Genomic DNA, 16,317 nt, shown 5'->3' on the forward strand with positions numbered 1-16,317 from the left:
TTATGCCAATGAAGAATTCAATACATTTGAATATAGAGTATAATTATTTTTATTTTGAATGCCACAAAAGTAAGAATTGTTTCTTTAGGGGGCTTCAATACACAAACACACACACACACACCACACACACACAACACACGTAGACAAACAAAAACATAGCTAAATAGGTAGTTAGCAACTCCAAGAAAGACTTGCGCAATGGATCTGATGACTTATTTATTATAAGAAGATAAGACAGAAATGAAAGTTAACAGAGAAACACTAAATGGAATGTATAAACACACACATACACACAGATATACACGAATACACATGTATATATATATACACACACATACATATATATACACAAACACACACACACACACATATATATATATATATATATAGACAGGTATACACATGTATGTAAGGAGTAGTACAAAGAGAGGAGGTATGGGTGTAAGGGTTGGTGTGAGTTAGTAAGGAGGTTAAGAAGGGAGAGAGGAAGGGGGGAAGAAAAAGAAAGAATGAAGGAAGGAGTGAAGGGGACAGCTTTGAAATAATTTACTGCAATAGTTCAGTACAACTTTATATCAAACACTCCAGTGATAAGCCTCAGGAACATTCTAGTTTCAAGTAGACAGATAAAGATTTAGAAGTTTCTCAAATTTCCACAGTTGTTCTATATACACATCACAGCAAATGAAAGAAGCCGCGCGCGCGCGCGTGTGTGTGTGTGTGTGTGTGTGAGTGCAGGCACATGCCCCCCCCTGCAACCAACTCTGTCACAGCACCCACCACCACCCCATGCCACTAGGTCTTTTCTTGCTTATTGATGATGGTGATGATGGTGATTTTTAAAAATTTCTTTATGCATAAATCAGTCATTGGTGTGTGGCCATGCTGGAACACTCACTACCTCAAAAGGTTTTATAGTTGAACAGATCGACCATAGTACTTAGTTTTCCTTCTAAAAAAAAGCCTGGTACTTATTTTATCAGTCACTTTTGCTGAACCACTAAGTTAGAAGGGACATAAACAAACCAATACCAGTTATGAGGTAGAGCTGAGAAACACAAACACAGAATGGGCTTCTTTCAGTTTCTGTCTACCAAAGCCTTCTGAGTGGAGGTCTACAACTGAAGTCACTTGCTGGAGGTACCACACAGTGGGACTGAACCTGGGGCCTTGCAGTTGAGATACAAACTCCTAACCACACTGCTCTTTTAATGATGGAAAAATAATCTTTTATAGCAATTTCTAAAACAACAGGTACAAAAGCCATATATTTTGGGAGGATGGAGAAGGGAGGTTTAGGGTGGGTGGGGAGCAGTCATATCAAGGCTGTGTACTTGATTGTTGCTCTGTTTTATTGATTCCCCAACCCAGAAGGACAATCTGGGCAAAGTTGACCTCACTCATGAGGATTTGAAGCAGAACCTTAAAAAAAAAAAGAGGAGGAGGAAGCCGATGACAACGAGAAGAAGAAGAAGAAGAAGAAGAAGAAGAAGAAGAAGAAGAAGAAGAAGAAGAAGAAGAAAAAGAAGAAGAAGAAGAAGAAGGAAAAGAAGATGGAGGAGGAGAAGAAGAAGATGATGATGATGAAGACGAAAAAGACGATGAAGAAGACAAAGAAGAAGAAGATGATGATGATGATGATGAAGATGATGAAGAAGAAAAAGACGAAGAAGACAAAGAAAAAGATGATGAAGAAGACAAAGAAGAAGAAGAAGAAGAAGAAGAAGAAGAAGAAGAAGAAGAAGAAGAAGAAGAAGAAGAAGAAAGGCCTTCTGTCCTGGGGTTTCCATCATTGGTGGTGATGCATCCCACTCCATGATGATGATTTATTTCATTTACAAGTAATGGTTTAAACCAGAAGTGAAGAACAGCAAAACAGAGAGAGAGAGTAGAAGAGGATAGTGGTGAGGGCAATGGTTGTGGTGGAGCCGGCAGTGGCGGTGGTGTTGATGGCACTGGCGGCATATCATTGAGACTGTGTTTATCTGTAGTGTAGTGTTGCCTGTGTTGTTATCACTTGTTTTCATGACATATATTGTCCAAAACACCAGTGTGGATTACCATGGTATCATGTTATAAACACCAGATTTTCTTTCTCCCCCCTCTCTCCCTCCCTCACCCCCCATTTCTTGGTTCTTGTCTGATTACCAAACTGAAGCAAGATAAGACACTACTTAGTACTTTAATGGTTACCCCCACCTCCCCACCAGACCTTAGAAACCTAGGTGCCTTAAACATCCTCAAAGAATTTACTAAGAAGGGAGCTTTTAAAAAATAAAAAAAACCTCGCCATAGCAACCAAATTTACATACATACATCCTGTCATTTTTAAAACAGGAGGAACATATTAAGATGGACAATGCAAGCTTAGAAATACAAAAAACAGGTGGGATGGTCAAGGTTGGAACACTTTAGGTCATATGTCTATTTGATCAGGCCTGACCTAGAACTAAACAATGACAGCCAGATCTGGTTTAGGTTTTAGAGTCAGGTTTAGTGTTGTGGGTTATGGGTTAGGGTTGGGCTTAGGATTAGGGTTTGGATTTAGGGTTTAGGTTAGGGTTAGATTGCATGCAAAAGTGTAAATGGCTAGGCAGATTGCACCATTGGGGTTATTTTCCATTATCCATGAAAAATAGCATAACAAAAAATGCATGAGAGATATAGATTGAATGCAATTGATAATAGGCTTTGCTGAGCCGAGGCTGAGCATCTGACAGGGGATGGAAGTTAAACAACAAAATACATTGATAAAACACCCTTAACCCTTTCGTTACTCTATTTATTTTGAGATGCTCTGTGTTTCTTTCGGTTACTTTAAATATAACAAATAATTTAGTAAAATAACTTAGTTATCATTCAGCTAGTGTTAGGAACATAAATTGTGACTAAGGTTTGGTGGAAGATTTTAATTCAAAACTTATGAAAATAAGACATTTGAACTCAGAGCCAGAGCCAGTTTCAGCCGGGCTGGAAATGAAAGGGTTAATTAAATTTCAGAAATCATTGAGAAATAGCAGCTCAGCAAATAACTCTCAGATCACTTCCACTTTGAAAGGGGAAGGACACAATGTCTCCAGGTAATCCTAAATATATATTTTCATCTTTTACTGGTTTCAGTCAAAAGAATTGATCCTGTTACTTGTTTATTAAAGCTTTTATTTTATTGGTCTCTTTTGCACAACCACTAAGTCATGAGGATGTAAACAAACCAACATCAGTTATCAAGCAGTGATTGGGGGGAGGGAGACAAGCACAGACACAGACGCACACACACACACAATAGGCTTCTTTCAGTTTTTGTCTACCAAAGCCGCTCACAAGTCTTCTGACAGCCTGGGCCTTAGTAGAGGACACTTGCCTAAGGTGCTGTGCAGTGGGACTGAACCCAAAACCATGTGATTGGGAAAGAAACTTGTTATCAGGCAGCCACACCTACACCTACACAAAAAAGGTTAGAATCATCACAGCTGGAATGCCTTAGACTATAGATCTATGGGATCAGGACCCAATTAGATTTAAGGCTGAACAACAAAATTTATCCATCATGCTTTAGGGGATGATTCTGTTAACTGGCTTAACACTTTAGCAGTTAAACCAGTCATATCCGGCCTAAATATTTTGTTTCCAGTTGAAACTGGACAGATCTGGCCTTTCACATCTACTCTACAATGTCATTCAGAAAATATACAGTCACATCATCAAAATTTTGAAGCTATGAGATAATGTATGATTAACCCAAAACAATGTGGATCAATAAGCATTACACTTGACAAAGTAATCTGAATGCTAAAGGGTTACAGCCCTGCTATGTTCCCATGCTGCCATATATTCAGAGTGGAACATCTATATTCTGGCTGATAACCAAGTACTGAGAAAATAAGGTCAAATGAGTAAACCTGGCCACCACCACCACTTCTAGGAAGATTTTTCACTAAGTGACCTCCAAACTTCTATCTATGAACAACAACAACAACAGTAAGCTCAATACTGCCAAACCTGTACAACAGCTTCACTTGTCCAAGATAGAGGTGAATAGAGTATTGTGATTATTATTATTATTATTATTATTATATTATTAACATTATTCCTGAGTCAGCGAGTTGGTAGAATTGTTGGCTCACAAGGCAAAATGCTGAGCAGTCGATAAAAGAAGTACCAAGGTTTCTTTTTTTCTTTAAATATATATATTTTTTCACTTCTACATTGTCTCCAATGTCTTAGGTCCTTATGCCCATAAAAAAAAAATTCATTATCAATATAAAAACTATCTTCCACAGAAGGCAAGAAAACCTAAGTCAAAATATCCACACACACACACACACACACATCAACATGTACAGAGTATCAGTTTCATGGCCAGCAATTCTGAAAGAGGGTACTAATTATAACGACCCCCAGTACTCAACTGATACTTCCTTTATTGGCCCCAGAAGGATGAAAGGCTAAGTTGAACTCGGCTGAATTTGAACTCAGAACATATAAAAAACCAAATATCGCTAAGCATTTTTGCTGGCACAGTAAACTATTCTACCAGCTCACCACCCTAAACACAATCTACAAATCAGCACAAACCCACAGATTGACATAAGAAACACTATGGTTAAACAAAGGAGGAAAAGAAGAGCCATCAGGAATTCATGACAGTCAACTATTTTAATCAAATTGTGACTTTCGACAACTGTGAATGCACACACATATGTGCATGTTTGCATGCATGCACAATCAGATACATTGCACACAGCACCTTGTTGGTTTGAAATTTACTTACATACAATACATGTGTACTTAAACAAACATGCACACATAGATATACGTATAAGGATGTTTGCGTGTGTGTGTGTGTATATATACATATGTGTGTGTGTGTGCGTATGTATATATACATATATATGTGTGTATATGTATATACACACACATATATATATATATGTGTGTGTGTGTGTATATGTATATATACATACATATATAAATGTTTGTGTGTGTGTGTGTATGTATATATACATACATACACACATATACATACCTATTATCAGATGCCACACTTGTACTGAATCCTCTATTCAGTTAATGTTTGCTAGTTTTTTTACACATGCACAATTTATATATATATATATATATATATATACACACACACACATATATATATATATATATACACATATACATATATATTTTATATATATACATATATACACACAAATATATATTTATTATATATACACACACATGTATATATACACATGAATATATATGCATATGCATGCATATATACAGACACACACGCACACATTACAATATTATATTTGCATATGCACACACACACACACACACGCTTACACATATGAAGCACAAAAAGTAGCGGTGAGAGGGGGAGAAGATGGCGACAAAAACGAGCCCCCCACTCCAATATACACACGCACAAAACTAAACATTCAAAAGATAAACCATTCAAAGTCTTCTTTTCACATGTTTTTCTCAATGTAAAGGAAATAATAATAATAATAATAATAATAATAATAATAATAATAATAATAATAAAAAGAAGAAGAACAATAACAACAACAACAACAGCAACAGCAGCAGCAGATATGATGATAAATAAATTAATCTTTGAATTACAAAACTAATCAGTAAACAAGATTAAGAAAAATCTATGTTCACCCCCACCACACATACACCTCGACCAATGTTAGAAAGAAAAATTAAAAAAAGAAAAATTTCGAAAGAAAAATACTTAAAAAAAACAACAATTACACCGCTACCTCCAACTCCACCACCACCAATAGCAACAACAAGAACACTGTTAATAAAACGAAAGTAATAATATAAAAACCATTTTTTAAAGATATTTTAAAAGATAAAAAAAAAAAATGTAAAATTTAAGTATTCCTAAATGTTACAAAAGCACTTTTCTTTCAATTCAATAATGTATTAATGATTTAAATTAAAAATGTAGGAGAGGAAACGACTTGAAGGGGGGAGGGGAATAGCAGATACAAGCAACAACAACAACAACAACATGGTTTTAATAACATTGCGCCATAGTTTGTTTTGTTTGGTTATGCCGTTTTGTTGTTGTTGTTTTTTTAAATTTTTTTTTCAGTTAGTTAATCTGTGTTATATAGAAAATTTGTTGTAGCAGAATTTGCTTAAGCTACAGTTGATAAAGACAGATCAGTGGTGGTGACAGGATGCCCTGTTAAGCACAAATTAAATCTGCGAGTAGTGAACACTCCCATCCTCTTTTTTCCTGTAAGAGTTTGGGGATTAAATTTAATCTGTGAGTGTCAGGCAGAGAGGGATAAGAAACAGACCCTCAACCACAGAAGTCACCACCATCACCACCACCACTCTGAGTAATGTGCTAATTTGTTACAGATAATCTAAGAAGGGAAAAAAAAACCAAAAAAACAGAGAGATACTTGGTAACTATTCCTTCTTGAAACAAATATGTAGAATACGTAAAAACAGAGTATGTAGAATTAAGTGCCTTGCCCATCCAGAACAGAATTATTCTCAACAGATGTGTGTATGGACAAAGTTTTCATCATCATCTGATCAACCTTGCTGAGACGTTTTTGACTTGCTCATGCCATCCACCTCAGTCCTGCATCAGTTGAGAGAGGGAAAACCTTCAGGGTGGCATCCGGTGTCTATGGTGGGTTGACCTACACAAGTTGTGTTTGAATGGCATACACAGCAGTAAGTCACTTACCAGCTCTTGCATTGCTCTGCCCTTATAGGTGACTAAAACCAACACAACACAGGGGAAATGCCACTGGAAATCACACAACCTACTAGAAATAGCTGTGGTATCTCTCCTGATGATGCTCACACTTACAACAATACCTTTATGTAGTCACACAACCTATGAGACATAGTAACCATCTTTCCTTCGGTGTCTCTCAGACCAGTCACAGTGCTACTATGTAATCACATAACCTACTAGAAATTACAGCTACAACTCTCTGAAAGCACATGAGAGACCATGGGATTGCACCTAGAAGGTTACTGCTTGAGGCGCAAGTCCAGGCAAGGTTGTTTATGGAAGACCAACAGTTGCCCATATATACCAGCCTCCCCTCTTCTCACCACTGATGTTATCCAAGGGAAAGGCAGAGGTTGATAAAGCTTGGCACCAGTGACTGTTGCAACTCATTTCTACAGCTGAGTGAACTGGAGCATCGTGAAACAAAGTGTCTTGCTCAATCAAGAACACAACATGCAGCCTGATCTGGGAATTGAACTCACTGCTGCGTGATTGTGAGCCTGATGCTCTTACCACTGAGCCATGTGCCTTCCCTAGTAGTAGTAATAATGATGATGATGATGATATTAATAATAATAATAATAATAATAATAATAATAATAATGATAATAATAATTTGTAATATTAGCACATGGCAACACACACACACACACACACAGAGCAACTTATTTTACATAACCTGCAATAATGGAAAGCTGAGATGGTCCTGATTGTATATGAACTCCGAGCAGTCGAATATACAGCCAACTGCTTCAAATCATGTATGATGGCTTGACCATTCCTATGGCAATCCATCATCCTCATCACATAAGACGTGGGTAAGATGATGATGGTGAGATGGTAATTGCAGGTCTAACTGTATATCATTAACTAGAGTTAATAGATTCTGTTCACAGCAGCCATAAATGTGACAAGATGCAGCTGGATGGCTTGGATGTAGAAGACAGACAGTGTAAGCCGATGTCTCTGTAACGAAATGGACGTGTAACCCGGGGGCGGGGGTGGAAGGGAGGTGGGTTGTAAGTTATAACATAAACATTAGATGTTTTACTGAAGATTTAAACCAATTTGGAATAAAGTAGAACAGGGAATTCTGGGGGCCAGACAGCAGGCATTGTTTTAACAGCAGACGTATGTATGTTACAGTCATTAGTAAGAAGATTCTTCAAGAGAAAGCCTCAAAACCAGGTTGGAGTGAAAAAGCAACAATAGATATAAGTAAGATAAACCAACAGTGCCTCAGTGTTGCGGTGTAGTTCTAGCCACCACCTATCTTTCCCTCCCCCCGCCTCGCCCTGTCTCACCTTTCTTTACCTCCCATATATTAATACTGTAGCACTGCTATGCAATACGGTAGATAATTTGTTTGTAGAACCAAATGAAAAATCCATCAGCAAGGCTGGAATATTAGGAGAGGCAGCAGGGTCTCTTGATGACTTCACTGAATAGCAATCATTTAATGGTTTCTAGTGATACTGATCTTCCTCTGAAGAAACATAACACAAAACTTTAACATGAGAGGATATAACTCGCAGCCCAGAGATGATGGGGCATCTTAAGTCAACAGTTAACCCTTTAAGTTAAAGAAGCAAAGCAACTTAACTCTGCAGTTGACCGTGCAGTCTGGAAATTTAAATCTACAGTCAGCTGCTAGCAAGTGAGCAGGCGAGTAATACTCGGTAGCATACATCGAGCTTTCATTACATGTTTTAGGTACCCACAGAAACAGATACATTCTTACTCCAACTCAGCCCACTCTTGACTCCTTGACTCAGCAGATAATCCAGGATGTGCCAATTATATATATGTATATATCACCGTGACCGACCAGGCTATCAGATGTTGCTACACATCGCTGGTCACAATGCGCTTCGCATTGCTTTTTTAGCTTTCAAATGACGCCACCCCACTGGCTAAGCGTGCAGGCCAACAGAAGAAAGAGTGAGAGAAAGTTGTGGCGAAAGAGTACAGCAGGGATCACCACCACCCCCTGCCGGAGCCTCGTTGAGCTTTAAGTGTTTACGCTCAATAAACACTCACAACGCCCGGTCTGGGAATTGAAACCGCGATCAAACGACCGTGAGTCCGCTGCTCTAACCACTGGGCTATTGCGCCTCCACACACACACACACACACACACACACACACACACACATACATATATATATATATATATATATATATATAATATATATATATATATATATATAGAGAGAGAGAGAGAGAGAGAGAGAGAGAGAAGACAGTTATATGACCTCTGCTGGTACTCACTTTTTCAGTTCAGAGATACAACATGCCACTTAGTCTAGGAAATGAAACCCACAACCTTACAAATATGATTCCAAGAGCTTGCCTACCCAGAGATCAGAGCTGCCATATTGAGAAGATGAAATAACTCTACAGCTGCTAACATCAGCATAACACAAGGGGCAAGAAATGGCAGAAACAGTGTAATAGTGGTATTGCCGAGGTCAACAAATAAAGTACCAGTCATATACTAAGCTCAATTCAACGAACCCTCATACTTCTAGAAGAAATCAGAAAGAACACTGTAAATCAGTAATATCGATTCCAAATTTTGGTGCTCAACAACGTGTCCTTGTATCTATCAAAACAACAAAAAAAAGGGTGTGTTCTGAGCAAGATTAGCTGCGATTTCTAGCAGGTCAAATGACCACATAAAGGATCCCTTATTGGTTTGTCACTCAGTTCATTGTGAGAGAAAGTGAGTGTGTGTGAGTGTATGCTTATGTTTATAAGTATTGAATACAGCATACCATCACTACCACCACCACAAAAATAATAATAATAATAATAAACATAAATGTACTTATAACAAAATGCTAAAGGGTTTGTCCAATATTCTCCACAAAATTAGCCACTTCAATTTTCCCTGGCACGGAGCAATATATAATGTTTTTAAAACAACACTTACACACAAATTAGATAGTAAAATCATGTTTATTTATTAAGAAGAGTGTTTACACCTCCACAATGACATTGCCTTGTCACTCAATTCGATGCCATCTTTACATTATTCTGGACATGACAAATGGACAGATGGAATCATATCCTTAATTTGTCTTGACAGATGAACTCATTTTTCTAATGGCACCAAAAAGGGCAAAAATAGATACAATAAAATAAAAAGATCTAGAATGAAATGTAGAACAAAGAAAAAAAATCTTCATTTCTGTTTACACTTTATACTTTTAAATATTTTTGTTATTAAACTAGTTTTGTTTGTTATTAAAAGCCAATATGTTAGTTTTACAAAAGTCCTTTCCAATCAATGTTATACAGAACTTGTATCTTTTTTTCAGACATTATTATTATTATTATTATAAATGTGGTGAGCAGGTTGAACAAACTGCTTAGAGATATTTCATTTGACTTTACATTCTGAGTTCAAATTCCACCAAGATGACTTTGCCTTTCATCCTTATGGGGGCAATAAAATAGGCACCAGTCAAGTAGTGGGGTTGATGTAATCAAATTCCCACTTCCACCCTATAAAACTGCTGTTCCTCTGCCAAAATTTGACTCTATTATTATAATTATTATTATTATTATTATTAAGGTGGCAAGCTGGCAGAATCATTAGCATGCCAGACAAATTGCTATGTTTCAAGTTCAAATTTTGCCACAGTCAGCCTTATCTGTCATCCTTTTAGGGTCGATAAAAGATAAGGTGTGCTTAGAGGGAGATTAGCTGCAATTTCTAATAGGTCAAATGACCACATAGAGGATCCTCATTGGGATCAAAGTGCCAAAGAAGTATTGGGGCCAATGTAGTTGACTACCTTCCCAACCCTCACCCATTTCCAAGCAAAGTAGTTGTCCCTTGTTCAATCAAACAATTGAAGACCCTAGATATAGTTATGCCGTGAACTGAAAATGTGTGTGTGTGTGTGCACATGTGCCTACATGTGACATAGAGAGAATGGGGAAGTGTATCTATTTCCCTTACATCTTCCACACCCATAGTCTTTGAGCAAGAGCTCTAGAATCAACATGTCTCAAAGCATGATAGTTTTGTCAATTTTGATATTTAACTCTTTAGTGTTCACATTATTCTGCCAAAATTAATCCTTTTTCATCCACATTGCCTTGAACTAATCATGCATTATCTTGTAGCTTTGAGATTTTGATGAGGTAGCTGTTAATTTTTAAAAGAATATTGTAGGGTTGGTCTGAGAGACCAGATCTGGCCAGTTTGAACATAAAACAGACAGAATACTTTTGGCAGGATATGGCCAGTTTAAATGCTAAAGGGTTAAAAACTAGTGAAATAAAACATTAAAAAATACTATACTTGAAAAGATCACAAAGGTTGCAGAAAGTAAGGGCATCTGGTTATAGACCACTACCTCAAAACGTCTTATTCAAACCATAACAGTATGGAAAAAAAATCCAACATAAAAATGGTGGTGGTGGTGGTGGTGGTATTGATGATGATGAATATTTGAAAGAGAAATTTTCTTTTGGTAAAGTATTGTTAAATGGTCCAGTAGTATTATAAAAACTAAATTCCAAACCCTGGTGATCTTACTGGAGTTGGAGTCATGGAGTCACAAGTAACTAAAATCAGAGACAGTTAATTGTAAAATGATGCATTAAAATTTCCAGTTTTACAGACATTAAGTAGGCTGTTTATATCATCATCATTTTAATGGTCACTTTTCCATGCTTACATAGGTTGGACAGAATTTTGTTGATGTGGATTTTTCTATAGCTGTATGCCTTTAGTATAGCCAACTTTCATCTGTTTCTAAGCAAGGTACCATTTCCTCGTGCCCAGATATGTTTTTACATAAGATTGGAAATGAATGAAAGTACTTGCATGATGGTAACATTTGTTTACAGCTGTCATGTGGTGTCATGGTGAAGAGACAGTAAAACACACACACACACACACACACAATGTGTTCCTTTCAGTTTCCATCTACCAAATCCACTCACAAGGTTTTGGTTGGCCCAGATCTATAGTAGAAGAAACTTACCCAAGGTGCCACATGGTGGGATTGAACCCAGAACCATGTGGTTGGGAAGAACACTTCTTGCCTCACACAGTGAAAATTAATTAAACTTAAAGGCTTCTATGATGGTGGGCGAACACCATACAATCAATTCTGTTTATAAGAACAAGATGTTAATCAATTTTGGATTTGGATATTTTTTTTTTATTTAACCTCAACAAATAATGTTTCTTTAATAAATTCTGTTGAGATAAACTTTTCACCCTTTTACAATATAATTTTTATGTTCCATTTAATATAATCTTTCAAGCTACGTCCACTTCAGTTTTATATTCCAACATTTTAATCCCCAAAAGGAAGGGTTACGTATGTAATTAAATTTATTTTGTTTAATATAATCATTTAAGTTCCTTTAGATGTTCAATCTGAGTTTTACAGTTGATTTTTGAACTGTTTAACAAAGATGTTCCTGATTTTCTTTCAAAGTATTTATATATTTTAGTGCTTTTCTATACTTTACAGCCCTTTGATAAAACAGACATTCTTTTCTTTTTATAGTTTTGTAACTCTTGACTTATGCTTCACTGCTTGTAACTTCTCCAAGTCGCACAAGCAGAGCTGTATCCTTTAAGCCTAAACATTAACAAGCTAGTTACCATAAATATTGTCTGTATTCAGTCAATATAAGAAATATATGATTAGATTCATTACAAATAGAGAGAGTTAGGATCAGTGGAGCCATAAGTTGATAGGTCAGACTAGATGTTAAAGGTCCATCTTTTATCTTTTACTTGTTTAAGTCATTGGACTGTGGCCATGCTGGGGTACTGCCTTGAAGGGTTTAGTCAAACAAATTCACTCTTGTACTTGTTTTATTCTTTTTTTTTTTTTTAAGCCTGGTACTTGTGCCACACAGTGGGACTGAACCTGAAACCATGGAAAACAAGCCTTTTAACCATGCAGCTATACTTGTGTCTTCTACCAAGTAATACCTATGCCTTTCGTGCAGCCATGCGTGTGTGTGTGTGTGTGTGTGTGTGTAAATAAGCACACACTCAAAGTGAGAGAGAGAGTGTCTGTATATGTATGTCATTTTTTTATGAAAATAGTAAAAAAACTGTTCGTGGTAGAATGTGTAAAGTCGTCTTTGTGACTGTGAGTGTGTGTGTGTGTGTGTGTGTGTGTGCGTGTGCGTGTAATACCTATGCCTTCCGTGTAGCCGTGTGTGTAAATAAGCACACACTCAAAGTGAGAGAGAGAGTCTGTATATGTATGTCATTTTTTTATGAAAATAGTAAAAAAACTGTTTGTGGTAGAATGTGTAAAGTCATCTTTGTGTGAGAGAGTGTGTGTGTGTGTGTATGTGTGCACATGAACGTGCACACACTTGCATGCATACTCTGTATTTGAAGCCAGAGCATTCCCATCTTGAAATCTGTTTTCTTATCCGTCACAATGATCAAGGCCCAGCATCCAAAATATCAATGAATAAAAAACTTGACATAGACTCAATCCTCTGGTTTACTTAGCTATACTTATACACAATTCACGGAAACTGTTCATGCTCAGAGGGTCTCAATCACGATTCAATTTCAGCAACAAATTCCCAGATTAACAAGACTCGCCTGTATTTGAACTCACAAGACATCAGCTGGGTTACTTTAGTATTCTATGTCCACTTACTCTTTTACTTGTTTCAGTCATTTGACTGTGGCCATGCTGGAGCACTGCCTTTTAAAAATACGTTGCGCCCAACGTTGGGCTCGAACCCACGACCCCAAGATTAAGAGTCTCGTGCTCTACCGACTGAGCTAGCCAGTTACACATTCTATTTAGTTCCACAACAGTACCTCATTACATCAATGCTAACAGCTCCAATGACAACATCACTTCTGCAACCACCAACAACGACATGCTAATAAAGAATGAAGGTTGTAGAGAGTTGCTGCTAAGGGAATTTCAGCATATAAATTACTCCTGCCAGAGGAAACTGATTTGCCGTATAATTTATATAGCAGCAGATTATTAGAGAGAAAAAGGAAGGTGGGGGGGCTTGACATTTCCATTAGGGTCCTCGTTTATATAATAGCACTTCAAGCTAAACTCTGGGAAATCTAACAAAATTTATCAACCGCCACCAAATACAGAGAAAGCACATCTAGTGGCTAACAAACTCCCCAAGACTATAATAATTAAGGCTTTCAAATCTCAGTACAAGGCCAGCAATTTCAAGGGAGGGCTCAAGTCGATTACATCGATTCCAGTGCTCAGCTGGTACTTATTTTATCAACCCTGGAAGAACAAAACAAGAACAGTTTCTAACATAATGACTAGGCCAGAAAATTTTACAGGAGCGGTGGAGGGTAGGTGGGAATTAAGTCAAACTGAATATTTGACTGATATTTTATTTTATTGATCCAAGAGGAATGAAAGGTAAACCTTGATGGGATTTGAACTTAGAATGTAGGAGGCCAGAAGACATTTTTGTGACACAAACGACCCTATTAATCTATTTATTGCCATTAACCCTTTCGTTACAAACCCGGCCAAAACCGTCTCTGGCTCTGAGTACAAATATCTTGTTTTCATAAGTTTTGAATTAAAATCTTCCACCAAACCTTAGTCACAATTTATGTTCCTAACACCAGCTGAATGATAACTAAGTTATTTTACTAAAGTCTTTATTATATTTAAAGTAATTGAAAGAAATACAGAGCATCTCAAAATAAATACAGTAACGAAAGGGTTAATAATAATAATTTGCTCATACATCAACAGATATAATGTTAATACAGTCCAACAGGAATATGTACAATATTCTATACATGAATAAGACAAACATTAAACACACAGTGTTTAAACAACTTAAGGAGAGAAATAATAATTGTTTTCTAATTCAGGTACAAACCTAGTATTGTACCTAAATTGATGAGGATATCAATGTGGCTTGGGTGAAAGGGTACTAATGTGATTCATAAAGAGGGTAGTACTGACTGGTATGGCTTAATGGAGAGGGTAATTGTATATTTCAGAATGGATGCAAACTGGAAGTGTTCTCATGTTTCAACAAAGAGCTCCTCACAACCCACTTATAACTAGATATGCCTAAATAACCTCTTACGATTGACTACACCACAACAATACATTAGGGGATATCATCAATATAAATAGCTAAATCAAAAGGAAGATTTTCACAGGGGTCACACGACCTGCCAGAGAAAGCAGTTAAAATCTGTCTCAAATCACACACAAGAAATTAAAATAGAAGAACAGAACAAGGACCATGGATCTGGTGGGCTTGGTTACACTTAATATCTAAGAAGACGATAGGGTGTTGAGCTGGCAGAATTGTTAACACAACAAGCAAAATGTTTAGCAGTATTTTGTCCACTTTTATGTTCTGAGTTCCACCAAGGTTGACTTGGCTTTTCATCCATTTTGGGAGTCAATAAAATAAGTACCAGCTGAACATTGGGGTTGATGTAATTGACTTAGCCCCCTTGAAATTGCCGGCTTTGTACCAAAATTTGAAACCGATATCTAAGAAGATAGGATAAATCACAGTTAAAATGTCTCAGATCATAGCTTTTCATCCATTTTGGGAGTCAATAAAATAAGTACCAACTGAACACTGGGGTTGATGCAATTGACTTAGCCCCCTTGAAATTGCCGGCTTTGTACCAAAATTTGAAACCGATATCTAAGAAGATAGGATAAATCACAGTTAAAATGTCTCAGATCATAGCTTTTCATCCATTTTGGGAGTCAATAAAATAAGTACCAACTGAACACTGGGGTTGATGCAATTGACTTAGCCCCCTTGAAATTGCCGGCTTTGTACCAAAATTTGAAACCGATATCTAAGAAGATAGGATAAATCACAGTTAAAATGTCTCAGATCATAGCTTTTCATCCATTTTGGGAGTCAATAAAATAAGTACCAACTGAACACTGGGGTTGATGCAATTGACTTAGCCCCCTTGAAATTGCCGGCTTTGTACCAAAATTTGAAACCAATATCTAAGAAGATAGGATAAATACAGTTAAAATGTCTCTGATCATACATAGCTCTACTCAATCAAGGCTGACCTAGGGTTAAATAAACAACAGAGAGCGGATGATAAGTGCCAAATCAACATCTATGGACATGAACCATAACAGACAGAATATAGAGGAATGGTGAGGATACAGCCAGGTAGAGTACAAGACTGATGATGTAGGGGATACCTGGAGAGGAAGTGACTGAAAACAGAGAAACACTTGGTGGGGTATCAACTAGAGAGAGGCGGAGAGGTATTTGGTGATGTAAACTCTAAAGATGTAGAGTGTTTGGCAAGCTTATGTCATCAATATGGTATCAGCCATGTCTGGCTGTGGTGCACTGTACAGCTAGTCTGGGAGATGTTTCTCAACAATATATGTAGCTGTTCTTATCAACATCATCACTGAATATTTTACACGCTCTCTGGTGTATAGAAGACATGCTGTACATAGTTTATGTTAGAACAAACCTTAATCATTTATCTACATCTACATCATCACAGAAAGGTGTAAAATTCCCAGAAA

At 37.0% G+C, this 16,317-nt stretch overlaps 1 protein-coding gene and 1 non-coding gene across 3 annotated transcripts in view; both read right to left on the reverse strand.

The window, feature by feature from the left end:
- LOC115224709 (putative uncharacterized protein DDB_G0277255) overlaps positions 1 to 16,317 on the reverse strand; it is a 430,967-nt gene that overhangs the window by 164,075 nt on the left and 250,575 nt on the right. The window lies entirely within an intron of this gene.
- On the reverse strand, positions 13,500 to 13,572 carry Trnak-cuu. Its single transcript has one exon. It is a non-coding gene; the product is annotated as a tRNA-Lys (tRNA).

This window comes from Octopus sinensis, linkage group LG26 (assembly GCF_006345805.1).
Source record: "Octopus sinensis linkage group LG26, ASM634580v1, whole genome shotgun sequence".
Lineage (NCBI taxonomy): Eukaryota > Metazoa > Mollusca > Cephalopoda > Octopoda > Octopodidae > Octopus > Octopus sinensis.